The sequence below is a fragment of the Rhinolophus sinicus genome, chromosome 17 (genome assembly GCF_057876585.1).
Source record: "Rhinolophus sinicus isolate RSI-liver-muscle chromosome 17, RSI-T2T, whole genome shotgun sequence".
NCBI lineage: Eukaryota > Metazoa > Chordata > Mammalia > Chiroptera > Rhinolophidae > Rhinolophus > Rhinolophus sinicus.
Window position 1 is genome coordinate 134,319,772 of NC_142517.1, and position 18,183 is coordinate 134,337,954.

The following is an 18,183-nucleotide window of genomic DNA, read 5'->3' on the forward strand; positions in this document are numbered from 1 at the left end:
CACCCTTAAAAAAGAGATTTCCTTTATAAAAGTACATTTTCCTTATAAAATAGTAACCTATATACACATATATAGCATAAATAAAGTTATGATTTTTGCGTAATGGATGAAAACACAGCTAATATTTCAGTATATTACCTTCTATAGTTTACAACAATAACTAAGATACAGGATCATGGTAGACATGTTAATGATGTCATTGTTTATTTCCTCTTTATTACATTTTGTGGCATCTTAAAAAAGTTGACCAGAATAAAAACAGATAATCATAAGAATATATGTTTTCTCCAACTATTTTATGTAAAGGCCTTTGGTTATTAAAAACTGTGGAAATATAATTTTTTTTAAAGTGAGGAATTTCAATTCAGGCCTCATTTTGAAATTTAAAAAAAAAAAAAAAAAGAAGAAAAAGTAAAATGGAAGTGGGAAGAAAGGGAGTGGAAGACCAGATAGAGAAAATAAATCTTCTAAATTGATTTACAAAAGAAATAATAAACTGGGCACAAAGCATAAAAGCTCTGCTATAGGTGGAATAAGTTGATGGCAATTCCAGAGGAAGGAAGAGCCCCATATACAGTTTGTAATAGACGTGTGGGAGGCAAACAGCCCTCTGGGAGCTGTAAGGTTAAGGAAATCACTGTGCATGAGGCAGACTGACAACTGACCTCTTGCTCATTGAAAGAAATCAGCATGAAGGAGGATTGGAGAATGTCCTGAATTTCACACTATGTTCTTCAAATAGCTAGTAGCTTATTTTTATGAGAGCCCTGAGACCTACTTTCACTGATCATTTATCCAGACAGTTGAATTTCTTTAATGAAATAACATTACTCCTTTGGGAAAAAGAATTTGAGGACAGGGAACAATCAGGCCTACTAGCAACTCCCACTCTGAGAGGTACTCCGTGTGAGCTGGCTGGTACTCGGTGGTGCAGAAAGGAAGCAATTATGCTTACATCTCGATTCACTGCTGAGAGGTAAGGATCTCTTTAAAATATTTCTTCTTAAGTCTGTCTCTCTCACCCCTCACCTTCATCTCAATGAATGTAATCTAAGTTTTTGAGAAACTGGAAACTAAACTGATGATGGTGATGATGATGGTTAATGATGAGGATGATGATGAAGACATCTATAAATTTTAATAGTATATTATGGACTTTTTTGATGGAAATGAGTATCTCACTGTGTTTATTTAATGTGACTAGCTCCAGATATGATTAGTCTTATTAGGTAAGAATTTTTACGATTTGTAGTTATATATTATTTATTTTGTGCCATATTATTAAGCAACTCAGCGCACCCCCTCCCCTTTCATCTCTATCATTTTCAGTTTTTCCTTAACATGATAAATGAATTCAGGATTAGACAGTAGATGGTGCTATTATTTCAGAGACTGTACAGTATCAAAGACTTCCAGATTATTTTAAAACTACAGAAATGAGTGAGAGAAAAGTGTGGAAACTTGACAATAGTTTTCTGGTTTGCAAACGTTATATAGAGTGGGAAGCTATTTTCATGTAGTGACCCATTCTGTCCTTTTGGGGGGTAAAATAACAATCAAAACTTCCCTTAGTAATTAATAAATTCTGGCTCCCTAGAAAAGAAAAAAAACTACACCCACATTTAAATTTCTCCTTTGAAACAGAAACAGACACAGATGCTTGCTCATACCGACTGCCATTGCAGACAGAAAGTAATTCACAAGAGCTCGGCAATGCAGAGGATATTAAAACGTAAAACGCATAAATGTGAAGTTGCCTTAAAATTACTGAAAGGAAGATTTTTCTAATATAAAGCGATTTATATGGAAAACATCTGTAATCACAAAAGCACCTTAAATACAATATTCAAATGCAAGCAATAAAACCCTGTATTCTGACAATGATAAATCAACATATTAAAAACTTGCCTCTATTGGCAGCAGATGCTCTTCGAAAGAGAATTCATAACAGATGAATACTGTGGAGGGGGTTCAAACAGCGATGACACAGACAAGAGGCTGAGTGGAGCCAAAGCTGCACTTTGTTCCGTGTTGGATCATGGAACCTGCAGCTAAAGCACAATTGCTACCGAGGTTCCTAAGGAGCAAGACTACAAGTTGTTTCTTTTAAACCTCATTACTCAAAAGTGAATGGCCATTGATGGGAACCCTTTACCTGTCTCAGTGGCAAAGGTTTAAGTTATTCTAATTTTTCATGCCTAAACAAACATTTGTTGATGGGCTGTCTTAAGGGTGATCACATTCTCTACTTAAATTTACAACTCAGAACACCTAAATGTAAAGAAAAATTGAAAGCAAATGACTGGTGATATTGTGAAAGTAATAGCAAAAATTGACATTTGAAACATCTGAATAATTAATTGCAACATTTTTAATGTATGACTTTTGCATTTGAGGGCCAGCCATATTTTCAAACACACATTTCTAAGTAATTTCAGTCTTTTACATGGCATCTCTTTTAACCCTTGACCTCCTAAAAGGATAATTGTGAGGTAGAAATGTCTTTAATTGTTGATTAATAATTCTGTTTCTGGTTCTGTTCCATCAATATTACTAATGTCTCATGTCCATTATATGAGATCCTCATTTTGACTACTATACAATTGCATGAGTAATGCCAAAATAAGTAATATGTAATTTTTAGTAGATTCTTTGAAAACAGCTCCTGCAACTGCTTTTATTTTATATTGCATACATTTTCCTGTTATTACCTCATATTTCTTGGAAATAAGACCTAACCAGAAAATTAGCCCTAGCATGATTTTTCAGGATGACATCCCCTGAACATAAGCCCTAATGCATCTTTTGGAGCAAAAATGAATATAAGACCCGGGCTTACTTTCGGGGAAACATGGTATGTACATGTGTCAGTTTTAAACCATGGCCTCAAATTCTTGGAGGGTCCTACCATTGAAAAGTTAAGTACATGCCCCATTCACTTGAATCTGGGCAATGGCTTTGATATAACGCAGAAGAAATGATGTTGCATGACTTTGCGACAAGATCATAAGAAGCCTTGAAGCTCAGCCTTGGTCTCTTGGAATGCTCCCTCACTCACCGCAGGACCCATGTACACCGGACCTCCCATGCTGGGAACGAAGTCCGAGCTGTAGGAAGAGGTCATGCCATGACTAGGTGCTCTGTCCCACAGTCCCAGCTGAGACTAGCCTTTCAGTCATCCCAGCCCAGGTGCCAAAATGAGTAAAAAAATCCTCCAAAGAATTCCAGTCCCCAGAGGTTGAATTACCCTGTTAAACAAAAAACTTTCACAGCTGAAATCTTTTTTAAAAGAAAGGGTTTATGGAGCCATAATGGTAGCCAGAAAAGGGCTAGGTTCTGAGGCATGAATTCTAAACCATCAGCAGTTGGGATAGGTGGAGAAGGAAACTTGCCCACCATCCTGGAGTTGCCGGGCACTTTTATACATTATGTTTTAGGGAAGAAAGATGAAAGATGAAAGTTGTTTCGAAAGAATTTACAATGGCTACAGATAAGGTGCGGGTGGGGAGGTGCAGAAAGGAAAAGCAGGGAGAGTTTTATGGTACGTGCACAGTCTGTAAATAAGAAATATTTACTACTTTTGATTGGTGGTGGGGAATAGTCCTGAAAGTTCAGCATAAGAAGGGTGTGGTGGCATCTGGTGGCTTCTACATAAATTAATTCAAATCTCCAACATACATTCAGGAATGTGAGAATATGTTTTTAATTGGCCAACAGCTATTAACTGGTTAACTACTCTTATCTCTTTCTGTCACTCCCTAGCCTGCTGTAGTTTAATTTAGGATATCTCAAAAGTTTTTCTCTTGTCAGCCACAGACATTCAAATCCTTCCAGATGATGCCTCACTGAACCCTTTTGGAATACAAGATCTGTAGAATCACTAAGAATAAGTTGTGGATTGGTTTGTTATTCTGCAATTGACAACTGGAACACCAGAGTCGGATTAAAGATTGCAATAAAATTGTCAGTCATAGATTATCAAGATATTCAGGTGAGTATGTTTAATTTTAAACACTTTTAGTATTCTTAGTCTCCTAATTGGTTTTCTTGTCTTGACTCTCTTCTCCCTCCATCCAACCTACTTACACAACTGACGTACATATCTCTGATATGGCACTCTCTTCTTTCCACTCCCCCCAAATACTATCCTGATTTTCCTCTGACTGTAGTCTATACTCTTTAGATAGGCATTACTGACCTTTATTTCTCTGTCACCTACATATACATATTTATTTCCAACTAATCCTACAAATTATTTACTAAATCCTCTGAGTTTCAACAGAAAAGTACTAGAATTTCCAGGGTCATTTTTAAACTACATGTCTACTCTTTGAAGTCCATCTCAAACCCAAGTACCCCCTAGAGAATCACTGCTTTAGTGTCCCAGTGTTGTTGATGGGTTTATGGCTAACCTTCAACTATAAGGAAGGGCATAGGTGTAATTAAGAACCTCTAAACTTTCATGCTATAGACATTGTTCCTCAATATCTTTGCCTTTCCTATCCTTACTATCTAGGATATTATTTTTCTAGTGCTTCTTCTTAGCTCATCTGAGTCGAATTATTTTCCTGTCAAGTAGCATTTACATTCCTCTTCCCTAAGTGGTCTTCCTAAGATGTAGAAATGGTATTTTGAGATATCATATATCAACCACTCACTAAATGCCAGGCATTTCACTTAGTTCTTTACATTCATTATATCATATATCATTCAATTTTCTCACTTTCTATAACAATAATTTCATAATTTTTATATCTTACCCTTCTCTAGTGTTTATCCTTTTACCATTATTTTCTCTTTGACTGTTCAGTATGACCCCTGAAGGACAAGGATTTTGTTTTTCTTATTTTCCTTGGTGCTTGTAGAGCATTTACACAGTGAGCTGAACATAATGAGTGACCAACAACAATTTGTAAGGATCAATCCAAGTTTAAAAAACAAAACAAAAACAAATTGTCTCACTGTTAGTATCGTCTATTTGAATGTCTAGATATCTTCAAACATTGGCTCTTTGCATTTTATCTATCAGGAGCTTAAAGGCTCTAATGAGATTTAATTTCGTTAGTAATTTTATAATTCCACTGAGGCCATTCCAAAACAATTTATTCTCAGGTGGCTGTTCTCACATGACAAATTAGATATAGGTTTTTTTAGGACAGGATATAAGAACATTACACATTTCTTGACTTTTACTGAACTTAAGGGTTTTCTACAGTACTTTATTGTTTCACTCTAATTAACCTCTACCTTATATCAGGTAGTAATGAGATATACTTTAAACATAAAATCATCTCTTCCACATTAGGTTTTTAAAAAATGTTTAATAAACATTCCTATTCATGATGTATTTCAGAAACCTATAAGGAGTTTAACAGACGTCATGAACTCCCTATAGTTATCAAGATTTTCGCCCAATTTACCTGTTCAAGGTGCATTAAAACTTGCTAAAACTCATTAATTTCAGAAAAAGAACATGTGTCTTTCAAACAATAGTATACTATTTTAATATGTGAAATTCTCTCAGTTTTTCCCCTTTCTCATCCACTTATTCTTATAACATCTAATGCCACAAACACATATGCAAAAATATATTTTCCATATGTCTACATGTTACCAATTTAATGAAGTATTTCCTTACACCATTAGAGCACCCTCATAAGTTTTTTGGAGACAAAAGACAAAGATCCTTTTTGGCTACAGATGTGTTTAGACAACTTTTTTTTGTTAATTTAACTTTGAAGCAGCTGTAAAAGATCAAATGTTGCACTGGACAATTAAGGGATGATTTTATTCAGGCTATTGCAATAGGAAAAACATCCATTAATGAGGAATGTCTCAAAAAGAAAAAGAGACCTGGGATTTTAGAGAGGCAGATAAAAAAGGGAGCCATCTATGAATCTTATGGGAGTCATGAAGATGGATGAAAATGAGTCACTGAAAAAGGGAAGAGGTGGGTCTTATCTGGAATAAAAAGGGCTAGGTGATCTTTTAATGCCAACTATTAATTGCAACACAAATAGGGTGGGAGCACAACACTCAGATAAATTTTAACATTGTCTCAGGGAATGGGGATGGGAGAATGTTAGGAGTCAGTGAATACAACTGGGAAGGAATTCTGATGACTTTGTGGTAGAAAACAAAATATAGATACTGGGTATAATGCTATAATGACAAATTATGGCTGGAGGAAGAAATAATTTTAATTGTATAAATTAGACAGTGGAGAATACATTTTTAATTCTCTTAGCTTCATTTTCTCCATCCTCAACTCTTGACTCGCAATTGAGGATATAGGGCTATGGCTCCCTTAAAACATGAAAGACCTGTGAAATGGCAAATAGAGTAATTGAAGAGACTGAGAGTAGAAATGGCATATGAGGGTTCTGAAAATGTCCTTTGAAAGTGACCAGGTTGGAAATTGTTATTATACTTCCCATAAAAGATAAATGGAACATGATTCTGGCCTTAAAGTACTGATAAAATTTGTAATGTAATTTCCAGAAAACATAGTCCATACAGCGATTATTCCTTAAGCCCTCTTTCAACTTAAACTGAGCTTAGACATCACAAAGCATCCTTTTTAATGTCAACTAACCTCTGTGTTACTTATAACTAAATGCTAATTAGCAAGTCCTGCAGACTACCAATAAACAGAACCTGTTTCCAAAAGTAGTGTGTTTTGGTCTTTGTAGAAAGCAAAAGAGAAATGGAACTCAAATTGTAGCACTTTTCCAGTCTCACTGTGACCAATATTCTGTGCAAATTGGTCACATGACAATTTATATAACTATGGCTATAAGCTATAGATATTTATGACAGAGTAATTGCTTGAGAATGACTTTGTGTAACTATATAAACACTGAGAAAGTGCATAAGACCATCTAATAGATGTTTCTTGCTAGGTATGCATTTCTAATTTAGCTGATTAATCTTCTTTTAGAAACACTTTATTTTTTAACTACAACTTCCTCATGGATTTCCTCTCTCTCTCTCTCTCTCTCTCTCTTTCTCTCTATCAATTGCCCCTCCACTCCTCTATCTGTTTCTCTCGGTTTCTGTCTCTCTCTGACATACACACACTCAATTTGACTAAATCTTTTAAAGACTTCTACTAATGCTAAATTATTACTCATAGCCTCATCTTCACATCTAACTTACCATACATGAATAAACTGAACCACAGACTAATGAAATGCTTTGTTCAAAATAACTTGGTGACACATCTAAAACTAGAACTCAAAGTTATAAACTACTACCACTAAGTAAAAAGCTAAAACTATACATATTAAATGAATGCATGACAGAAGGAAATGATTAAAGTTGTAAATGTAGAATTTCTATTCATGGAGATAAAAACTAGGGAAGAGAATCATTTACTTGATATTATCAATATTAACTGCCTAATAATGAGAGAAAAAAGATGGTCGGTGAGAAAATGTCCAGTTGTGTTGATTATTTATACTTAATTATTATTTGTGACATCTATTTACTATTTTAATAATGAAAGTACTGAGTGTATTTCTGTGATTTCTGTAGAATATAAGTGCAACAGAGTTAGCCCTACTGAAACATAAGTTAGACTGAGTTTTCATGACATAACAAAACTTTGCTGTGTCAGAGCATACTCTATCTTAGTATGTATTTATTACCATTTTCAAACTTCAGACTCAGTTATAAAGTATAGAAAACATTATTTTAAACATATAAGTTAGGTTGTATAATCAGGCAATTTTATTATTTATCTCAAATATATTGAGGGTATATAAAAATAGAAATAATTAATTATATACCAGGGTGCCAAAAAAATGTATACAAGTGAACATTTTGGTCAGTGTTGCTCAAGCAGTAGTTCACCATAATCAGAAGTGTCTGTACACTGATGATAAGCACTTTTAGCACCTCTTGTAATTGCAGAAGGCAAATGTGACTTGTATTCATCTTTTGCTATTGGTATACATTGAGTATTGAAATTTTAATAGTTTTTTTTTTCCTTTCTTAAAATGCATATACATTTTTTGGCACCCTCTGTATATACACCCTTTATATAACCTTCAAATTTCATTATTTGAAATTTCTACATCAGCGTCTCAAAATTGATACATTTGGAAAAAATAACACTGCAGTAATACAAGGTTCCAGGTGGAGATTAACTATAGTCATTCTTAAAGTATTTTTTAAATCACAACTATTCCATTAACAACTAATTCATAGCCAGTTTTGTCACCTTGACCAAAAAAATAACATTTTTTTCAGTATTCAAAATCTACTCAAGATTTTTTAATATTTGTTCAATTTTATTCAACAAAATATGCACTATAATGAGGTCAAAACTGAATGAATGTCAAAGAGATTTAACTAGGTCTTAGGAGAGAATAAATGTATTAGTGGAAATTATGAGACGAGCTAAGGAAATAAAACCACATGAGAAATAATATACATTCATGCATTTCTTAACGATGAGGATGTGTTCTAAAAAAATGCATCATTAGGCAAGATTTTGTTGTGTGAACACTCCAGAGTGCACTTACACAAACCTAGATGGTACAGCCTACTACACACCTAGGCTGTGAGGTATAACCCACTGCTCGTAGGCTATAAGTCTGTACACCATGTTGCTGTACTGAATACTGTAGGCAGTTGTAACACAATGGTATTTATGTATCTAAACATAGAAATATACAGTAAAATACAGTAAAAATATTAAAAAATGGTACATATGTATAGGGCACTTCCTATGAATGGAGCTTACAGGACTGGAAGTTGCTCTGGGTGAGTTAGTGAGTGAGAGGTGAGTGAATATGAAGGCTAGGACATTACTGCACATTACTGCAGACTTTATAAACACTGTCTCACAGCCCTCCCCTGGCTTCTTTCTGACAAGGTCAGAAATAGAACATGAGAGCTGTCAATGCTGCTCCATGAAGAGGGATGTGGGCTGGACTGATTGGAAATATCGAGGAGAAACAGGCTGAGTGAGGTGCACATCAACATAATAGTGACTGTCAGGAACAAGTGAATGGTGGCCTGAGGCTCAGGAGGGATAAAGAATCAAGATGAAGAGATAAAAGAAGGATTTTCAAGACAATTTGGTTTCAGCTATTGCATGTGGTAGCAGTGATCAGATTAAGGACTTTTGTGGGATTCATTTAAAAAGAGGGTATTTATCAAGGAGAGGGTGTAGAACTGAGGACTCAATATTTTGACTTTGGAAATTTGTTGTTGGTTTCATTGACCTTATTGGCACAAAGAGTTCTCGCTAGCATGAAATTGAGGGAAGAAATAAGAATTACCTATGCTTCACATCATTACAACCTGAAAATATTTCCAAAGTACAGGGCCAGACTGGCTCCACATGACCACAGAAAGCTTTTACTAAAGTAGTAGTGGCACTTAATACTTGTTAAGGTCGCTCCTGTGGATGTGTTCTTTGCATAGGATCTTAAGTCCTCAATAAAAAATGTACAGCAATGAACTCTGAAGACTATCAAGCTAGATCTGGGAGGGCTGCACTGCCCCCTGAGCATTCAGCACTGGGGGTACAGGCTCCTCTGTGCTGAAATGGGTCAGTGGCTGACTGACTGGGATATAATCTGTGTACTCAGAATCCCAGTGTTCTGAGTAAGAGGGAATCTGTTGCCAGATATTGCTCTACAGATATTGCTTCCATCAGAGAAAAACAAACAAACACACAAAAACACATCCTCCTGAATCATACATCTTTCCATTTCTTACAGGAAATTTAGCCCCATTATAGTCTTATGCCACTGTCATACACATGCACCAAGACCTTGTTATGCAGGACATGACTGTAAATGAAATTAGTAAGGTAGGAAAGTAGGTGTGTTCCTTAAAACAAAGGTGTATAGTTTATAATAAAACAAACTATACACCTTTGTTTTAAGGAATAGTAGTTAAACACTATGATGACTGATGTAGAGAGGTTTTTGGTGACCTGATAAAAAAATCCTTAAATACAAAGCTATATAGTTTGTATTTCACTCTCCATATAACAGAAGGCAATGTAGGCATTTGCTAAAGGGAATTGTCAACTCCAGGCTTTTTTTTTTTTTTTTTTTTTTTTTAATGGAAGTGTGATGGTGATAGGAATCATAGATTGAAAAACAAGAGACTGGAAGTCAATACACCGATTAGGAAGCTAATATAATAGTTCTGGCACACAGTTAAGGACCACTGGTTCAGCAGCATTGGGAACAGAAGAGAGACGATGAAAACAAGCGGCACCATTAAGATAGAAGTAATGGAGTTTAAGAAGTGAATTAGAGAGAAAAGCTGATAGTAACTCAAAACTGAGGAAAGGGAGAAAAACAGCCTTGGCGAAGGGGTAATGAGATCATTTGTGGGAATGATTGTGAAGCTGGCAGCACGGGTACATTGAGGTGTTTAGAAGCTAAGAATCAAAGCTTGATGATACGGACATGGGGGTCACAGATTTAAAAGTGGCAGTTGAAACTGAAGGTAGATGATACTTTCAAGAGCAAAGTATTAATATTCAAATAGTGGATGGAATATTCATAAAAGAATATTCATAATAGTAGGAAAAATTAGTTGAGAATAGGTATTAAGAAAGAAAAGGAGGGGCGGCTGGATGGCTCAGTTGGTTAGAGCGTGATCTCTGAACAAGGGCTGCTGGTTCGAGTCCCACATGGGTCAGTGAGCTGCACCCTCCACAACTAGATTAAAAACAACAACTTGACATGGAGCTGATGGATCCTGGAAAAACACACTGTTCCCCAATACCCCCCAATTAAAAAAAAAATTGAAAAAGAAAAGGATAAGGTAGTATGCAATAATTTTATGAATTAAAATCATATATATATGATACAATTTTATATATATATATATATATATATATATATATATATATATATATATATCTCAATTGAACAGTTACCTTCAAGATAGTAGAACTCACAGTATAGTAGAACTGTGAGAAAGAGGTCATGTGGTATGGTTGACTATATTGTGAAACCATGGTGGGATAGACAGTCCTGTTTTGAAATACTGGCAATAAAGGGAAGGGTAGTTTGGGAGTGATGTAGAATCAGAAAAAAAGGATAGTTTAGCAGAGAGAAGTCAAATTCCAAAAGGTTTTGTGTCTTGGGCCAAAATGTAAAGAGCTTATGGAGAATAAACCAGAGAAAAATGAAAAAAAAAAAAAAAATTGTAGAAAAACATCAAGGAAAATAAAAGTTCCAACTGTAATTCAGGGATATTAATACTTAATTCTGGAGTTATTGTAAGGCTTGGAGGTTAATGTTTAGCTTCATGAATAATATGCAACTAATAAATAGGGCTATTATTATCATTAATATGAAAAAAGATATAATTTATTTACATGCTATTAGGCAATAAGAAGATTCATGTAAATGAATTTCAAGAAACAGCTTTCCCCCTGAAAAGCTAAATTTTCAGCTACTTTCTAAAATATGTATCATATAACTTTCCCTTTCTTGAGAATACAGGAATGACATATTTTATCTTTTCTCTTTTGACTTGGTGTCATTGCTAAACCATCAGTGATATATTATGGTATTCTACTGTAATAAGAATACTTGCTTCCATATCGTCCCAGAAATGTCCAGGTCCCAGAAAAGTGGGATGAGCAAAAAAAAAAAAATAATAACATCATCATGGAGATGAGCAAGTGTGAGTAAAACAATTATTTTGTGTGGAGACAGAACAAATGGATTGAACAGTCACAAAGAGCCTTGGGTTCAAGATCACGTGCAACATTTATTGACTTCACCTTGGTTTCCTCCTTTGTATTACCTACCTCACAGGATCAGTTTAATCAGGAGTGAAAATCCACTTCGTTAACTGAAGTGATTTATACAAATGCAGAGGAATGTAGCAATCGGGTTTTCAGAAAACTCAGAATAAAGGGCAAGAAGCAAGCATAAATAAAGTTTCTTCTCCCTACTATATTTACATATACCTTTTCCAGACCAGCTATTTTGAGGGGAGTTCAATTTGGTTTTGAAATTATGGTTCTAATAGAAAAGAAACATGCAGAGTTTTAGCTCTGAAAAGCAAATGGCACATAGTAGAGAAACAAAAAGATTGAATAACCCAAATAGAGTGCTTCTGTTGATGTGATTGTTTTAGGATGCTCTCTCCTGGGTAATAGGATTGGCTTCCTGCTCAACTCCAGAGTTTGCCACTGTGCCCTTTATAATTTATTGGACACTGTGATTCCCCCATGAAAAGTTAGAGCAAGTCTATTAGATTACATCTCAATGTGGTCTGATTCAGTGGTGTTCAAACTATGTTCCTCAGCATTTAACAGTACTGAAGGTGTCATTCAGGGGCATGTGATTAGTATGAAAGATTCTAAGAAGGTGTCCACAAAAGCATAACCACCAGCTTCCTGTCTTTACTGCAGTAAGAGTAACCCCACCAGTATCTGTTTAAATATTAAGGGGGAAAAAAGAAAGAGAGAGAGAAAGAGAGAGAGAGAGAGAGAGAGAGAGAGAGAGAGAGAGAGAGAGAGAGAGAAAGAGAGAGCTTGCGCTCTAACCAACTGAGCCATCCGGCTGAACTGTCATACTATTTTTAAGGAGTTTTTCTGTTAATATTTAAAATAACTAAGATCTGACACTATAGGTGAAATACAGGTTAATTTTAAAATACTTAGTTTTTTTCCTTGGTTTGGTTTCTTGTGTATGAGAGACACAAACTGAAAGAGTGAAGAACACAGATCTGGAGTTCAGCCTCCATGAGTTTGGGTCCTAGTTTTACCACTTCTCAGTTGTGTGCCTATAGGCAAGTTACTAAAACTCTCAGTTTTCTTATCTGTAAAATGGGAATGTAAAAGTACCAAATTCATAAGAGGTTGTGAGCATTAAGTAAAAAGTTCCATTCAATGAGTAATTCATGGCCCATAGGAAGTATTAAATAAGAGTTGACTATTATTGACAATACTATTATCATTTAAAATGTGAAATTATACCTTCACCCTCATATTTTTAACTTCAACAATTCTCTTGAGACCTGTTACTTTCAACTCCTTTAACATCATCTTCATATATATATATATATATATATATATATATATATATATATGTTTCATGAACATAAGTTTCATGAAAAAATAATTTTTGCTCAATTTATTCACTGCTCTGGAACCAAGACATAAAATACTACTAAGTATGTCATAGGCTCTTAATAAATATTTATGAATCAATTTATACAATTTTAGTGCTTTATAATGAAACATAAAACAATTGAATCGACATGCTTCTTTCTCCTTTTTTTGTCTGTCCTTTTGTCAAAAGAAACAGAAATAAGTTTATTATTTACGATCACAGCTAGTTAAATGATGGAATTATCTTGTTAGATAAAATGGATTGTTGTGTTAAGATAGAAATTAAAAATGAAGAGCCTAGATAGAAATGCTATTTGAATTGGTAACATACTAATGGAATTGTTTGGTTGCACACACCTTGTTCATATAACCCATGCTACTTTGCCTCCGAGACACTGGAGGTCATATGTACAAATAAAGAAGATGTGAAGATAATTCTAATGGGAAAAAGCAAATCACTGGAGTTTCTGTGTTATCATGGCTACTTAGGAATTACCAAAGGAGCCGTTCTGCACTTGATTTTCATTTATGTTAGTACCAAGAAAAAAGTTTTTAATCTTAGCTAATACAGTATTTATACTGACATCCTTTCTATTTCCCACAGAGGGATACTTGCCATGGTAGGAGTCACTCAGGAGAAAAATAAAAAGGCATAGTGCAAAATTTCAGTGATGTAGATTGATGGTTATTGGGTTCATTACATTCTGCCTTTCTAAAGTTACATGACTGTTTGAAAGAGAAAAAAAAATACTTCTCTTATTCAAAATTTTGAGTAATAGGACTTTGTATAGTTATGTCTTTGCTATGTTTCTCTCAGTCGGGGTAAAAAACAGATTCAACTACAATTGGCTGGAAAATAGCTTTCAAAAGTTATTTTTTTCTTCGTCTTCCCCAGCACATCAAAATTCATCTAGATGACAGGAATAAGACTGTTATTATATTGCATTGCCTTCAGCTATGGGATTTTTCCCCTTTCCCCTTGGGTTGTTTAAGAAACAAAGTAATCATTTAACTGGAGAAAGTTCACTGGAGGAGGGCGAAGTTACACAGAAGGATCAATATTTCAGGTGTCAAAGAAACTCAGCCATGTAAATCTCGGTAAAAGATACCACTATCATCAAATCAGCCATTATGAGAGTCTTAGATACACTTTCAAAAAGGGTCCTATACTTGACAGATGCTCTTTTTTCTCTTTAATGTGCCTACTACCTTAAGTCACCATCATTTAAATACTGTCCTCAAATCTATCATATCTTTCAGGTGCTCAAAACAGAAATCTGAAAATCTGGAGAAGGGAAGAGAGAATCCACCAAGATCAGAAATAAAACTGAAGCTCTTTGGTAATCATCTTTATTCTCCAAAGATGTTGACTCATGCAAAGATGATGACAAAACTCTGGGGAGAAATTCCATGTGTACCCAATCAACGAGTCTCAAGATAAATATTATTCCTAAGTATAGAGTGTGAAACTAGAGATAGTTCATAGCTACAGAGAAATTGCAGTTGGCATTTGGTAAAACAGAGAAAAGGCACGACCAGGTAAAGGCTCACGGAATAAGTTTACAGAATTTCATAATTCTTTCTACCCTGAAGAGGGATTTGTAAATCATAAACGGGCTATGCCCCTTTGCCCCTAAGTGTTAGCTTAAAGAAACTATCCTCTGCTCTCTGCTATTTCCTCAATGCTCTTTTCTCTAAAGCAGTGGTTCTAATACTGGATGCACATTAAAATCTATTAAGAAACTTTAAATATTACCAGTGTACTGGCCTCAACTTCCCAGATCCTGATTCAGTTTGTTTGGACTGGAGCCAGGCATTGGTTCTTTCCCAGAGTGCCCTGGGTGATGTTGATTTGTAGCATCAACAAACATTGGTTTCAATACTGGTATCTTTTCCTTACACACTTGTTACCTAACATCTCTAGTTAACTCCATACCCTCTTTTCTGGAAAAAGGAGTTCTCAGAAGATCAAAGATAGGTGGTTAACACTTCTATTACCAGTTAACATGTGGTACAGTAGCTTTCACATCTGTCCATGTCTGTCATTATGCAGACTCATCAAGTTAGCCCAAGACACTTCTATCTACTGCTTTTCTTCCACACCTCTTCCCCTTTCCAGCACCTCCTCCCCAGGGTGACTTCATGCTGTGCTTCAGCTTCTATGGTTCTTACATTTGGATTTGCTCTCTTGACCATGACTCATACCCTCCATAGCATGCTGTGTTTCCATCTGTCTGAGTCCTTTTTCTCTTCCTACATAGAAACATGTAAACTGTTCAAGTGATTGCTCTTTGAGGCCTAAAAGTTTTGATATAACTGGGTGTGCTTTATCAGTTATTCTTCAAGAAATAATTTATCTCAATGAAATGAGAATTTCAAACACCTTAATAGGTCACTAAATGAAGAATTTTAACATAGTGCAGCATTTCCCAAAATTAGTTCTCTAGAAATCCAGTTGCCCAGTTAACAATTAAAGGCTGTGTTCTATGTCCCTGGTTTGAAGAATATACATATCACTGAGAATTCCTTAAATAAATAAATTCATTTTTACTCTGCTTCGTATAGTATTTTAAAAAATTAACTCACCTCATGTTCTCCCCATAAAACTTCTGCTATTACCTTTTATATAAAATTACCCACCACTGAAAGCTCTGTTTCTTTTGGGGATTCCATCTCCAAGAATTGGGAATGGATTCAACTCATACAATGTCACCCAGAGCTCATGCATGAAAGAGCAAAAACGGCAAAGAAGAATAACGTAGTAAAGCTATGATTTGTTGAATAATTGTTATATTATCCTATATCATCTTATAATTTATATGCATAGTGTGTATGTGTGTTTCCATCAATGCATTAAATATATGTGTCAATGAACGTTTTATTGAATATTTCTGTTAAAAAATCTCACTACATCAAACCCTCATTTAATCAAAAAGTAATCATAATTATAATCTGTACTTTATAGAAAGAGACATTTAGAAATACTAGAGCACATATCACACAACTGAAACATCAAGCATCTGAAAATCAAAATCCTGCCCAATTACAGGAACATTTCTTAACTATTGTGCTAGACCACCTCCTATGGTGCTGTAATATAAGTACAGGGGGAAAGTTGTAGAGCAAGGAAATGGTAGATCTTCTCATCTAATTGCACAGCACTCTGAATGAATCACTTCTTTTATCAACATAAGCAGATATTAATATATTTTTATGCTCATTTGTACCAGAAGCAGATTATTGGCAATAACAACAACAAAACTAAATAACTAAGGCAATTTTGCAATGCTTGTTACAGGTAGGCATCAAAATAAATTCTAAGCTTTTTAGCAGGCTATACAAAAAGGGGAATAAAATCCATTGCATGCTCCATAACATTCAAAATATAAAAACAAGTAAGTGAATCAACACAAGCAAACATTTTTGACCCTGAGATAAAAGATTTTTATTTCCTAAAGATGTTCATAATTAGCACAATGAATAAGATCTTCACTGTAAATATCATTCTGTTTCATTGGGTTATATCTTATCACATTTTTCACAGATCAAGGGGAATGTACCAAAGCGTGGATCAGTAACAGCTGATCTCTCAGGCAGTGTGGTGGTAGTGGAGGTGGGAGGGAGAGCGTAGAAGCGATGACATGCTGTCTACGTGCACAGATCTCTGTTGATCTCTGCTTAATTCAAGGGTGGATTATTTTAAATGTTCTAAAATGGATAGTGATACATTCAAGTATTTCTTTATAAATATTGTTTTTCTTAATCCAGTGAAGTCTTTGATAGTTATTGAGCAGCAGTGAGTTCCAGTTTATATTCCTGACATATACCTGGACAATCTATTACCCAACAAACAAAATCTGATCACCAAGTTTCTGTCTTTCTGGGTATTTATTTCTGTGTGGTCTCTTTTGACTGTCTTTCCTAATCTATCCCTCTCTGTATTATCGTGTTTCCCCGAAAATAAGACCTAGCCAGACAATCAGCTCTAATGAGTCTTTTGGAGCAAAAATTAATATAAGACCTGGTCTTATTTCACTATTTTATTATATAAGACCTAGGTAATATAATATAATAATATAATATAATTAATATAATATAATACAATACCAGGTCTTATGTTAATTTTTGCTCCAAAAGACACATTAGAACTGACTGTCTGGCTAGGTTTTATTTTCGGGGAAACACGGTATATAAAGGAGAAGCAACTTTTTATTTCCCCCAATAATCTTTCCTGAAGAAAGTAGACAGCTTTAAAATGTTAGCTGCCCTAAACTATCATTTCAAGGTAGTTTTCTATAGTCTTTTATAATCTTTTGTTCCTGTTTGTATTCTTGCCAAAAAGTAGAAAGGGGTTAGGTGGTAATAAGGAAGGCCATGGTACAGCCATTAATCATCCTTCTGGAAATGATCCAAAGCCTCCTTCCACAGCAACCTCAAAAGTAGTGCTGATCTCCTTTGGTCAATTACCATGTGGTGTGGTCTAAACCATATGGTTCAAACAAAGGAAAAATTGTCATAACCCCCTCCGGCAAATCTTTGTACCCACTTATTCTGGCTCATGACTATGGACCCTATAGTTGGCACAAACAGCAAAAGGAGAATCATCTTCTTCAATGAGACCTAAAACTCATTTCCATGTGTATAACTGGTTTAATTTAGTCACTGAAAATTAGGAAATCATATGATTTAAAGATCTAATGTCTGAGTTAAAACAGAAAACGATGCCCATCACATCCATCGGTAGGCTTGTGAACTTTGTGCGAAATGCAAGTTGTGGAGATTTGAGAAACTAAAATATTTACTTTTCATTTTCTTTATAGGTCATGTATGTGATGGATTTTCCTGGCACAATTCAGCAAGGGCCTATTGCTGTGTGTGTGTGTGTGTGTGTGTGTGTGTGTGTGTGTGTGTGTGTGTGAGAGAGAGAGAGAGAGAGAGAGAGAGAGAGGGGAGGGGGGAGGTAGAGGAATAATTAGTAAATGATGTTTATCTTGCTGCTTTTCTACTAGAAGTTCTGAAATTGGCCAGTGGTTTTTTTTGTGTTTGTTTTTTGTTTGTTTGTTTTTTTGTTTTGTTTT

The 18,183-nt window shown here is 35.0% G+C and overlaps 1 long non-coding RNA gene across 1 annotated transcript; it reads left to right on the forward strand.

The window, feature by feature from the left end:
• The first annotated feature begins 709 nt into the window (after positions 1-709).
• On the forward strand, positions 710-15,939 carry LOC141567328 (uncharacterized). Its single transcript, XR_012489949.2, has 3 exons — positions 710-976; positions 3,811-3,991; positions 14,366-15,939. It is a non-coding gene; the product is annotated as an uncharacterized LOC141567328 (long non-coding RNA).
• The last annotated feature ends 2,244 nt before the right edge of the window (positions 15,940-18,183 follow it).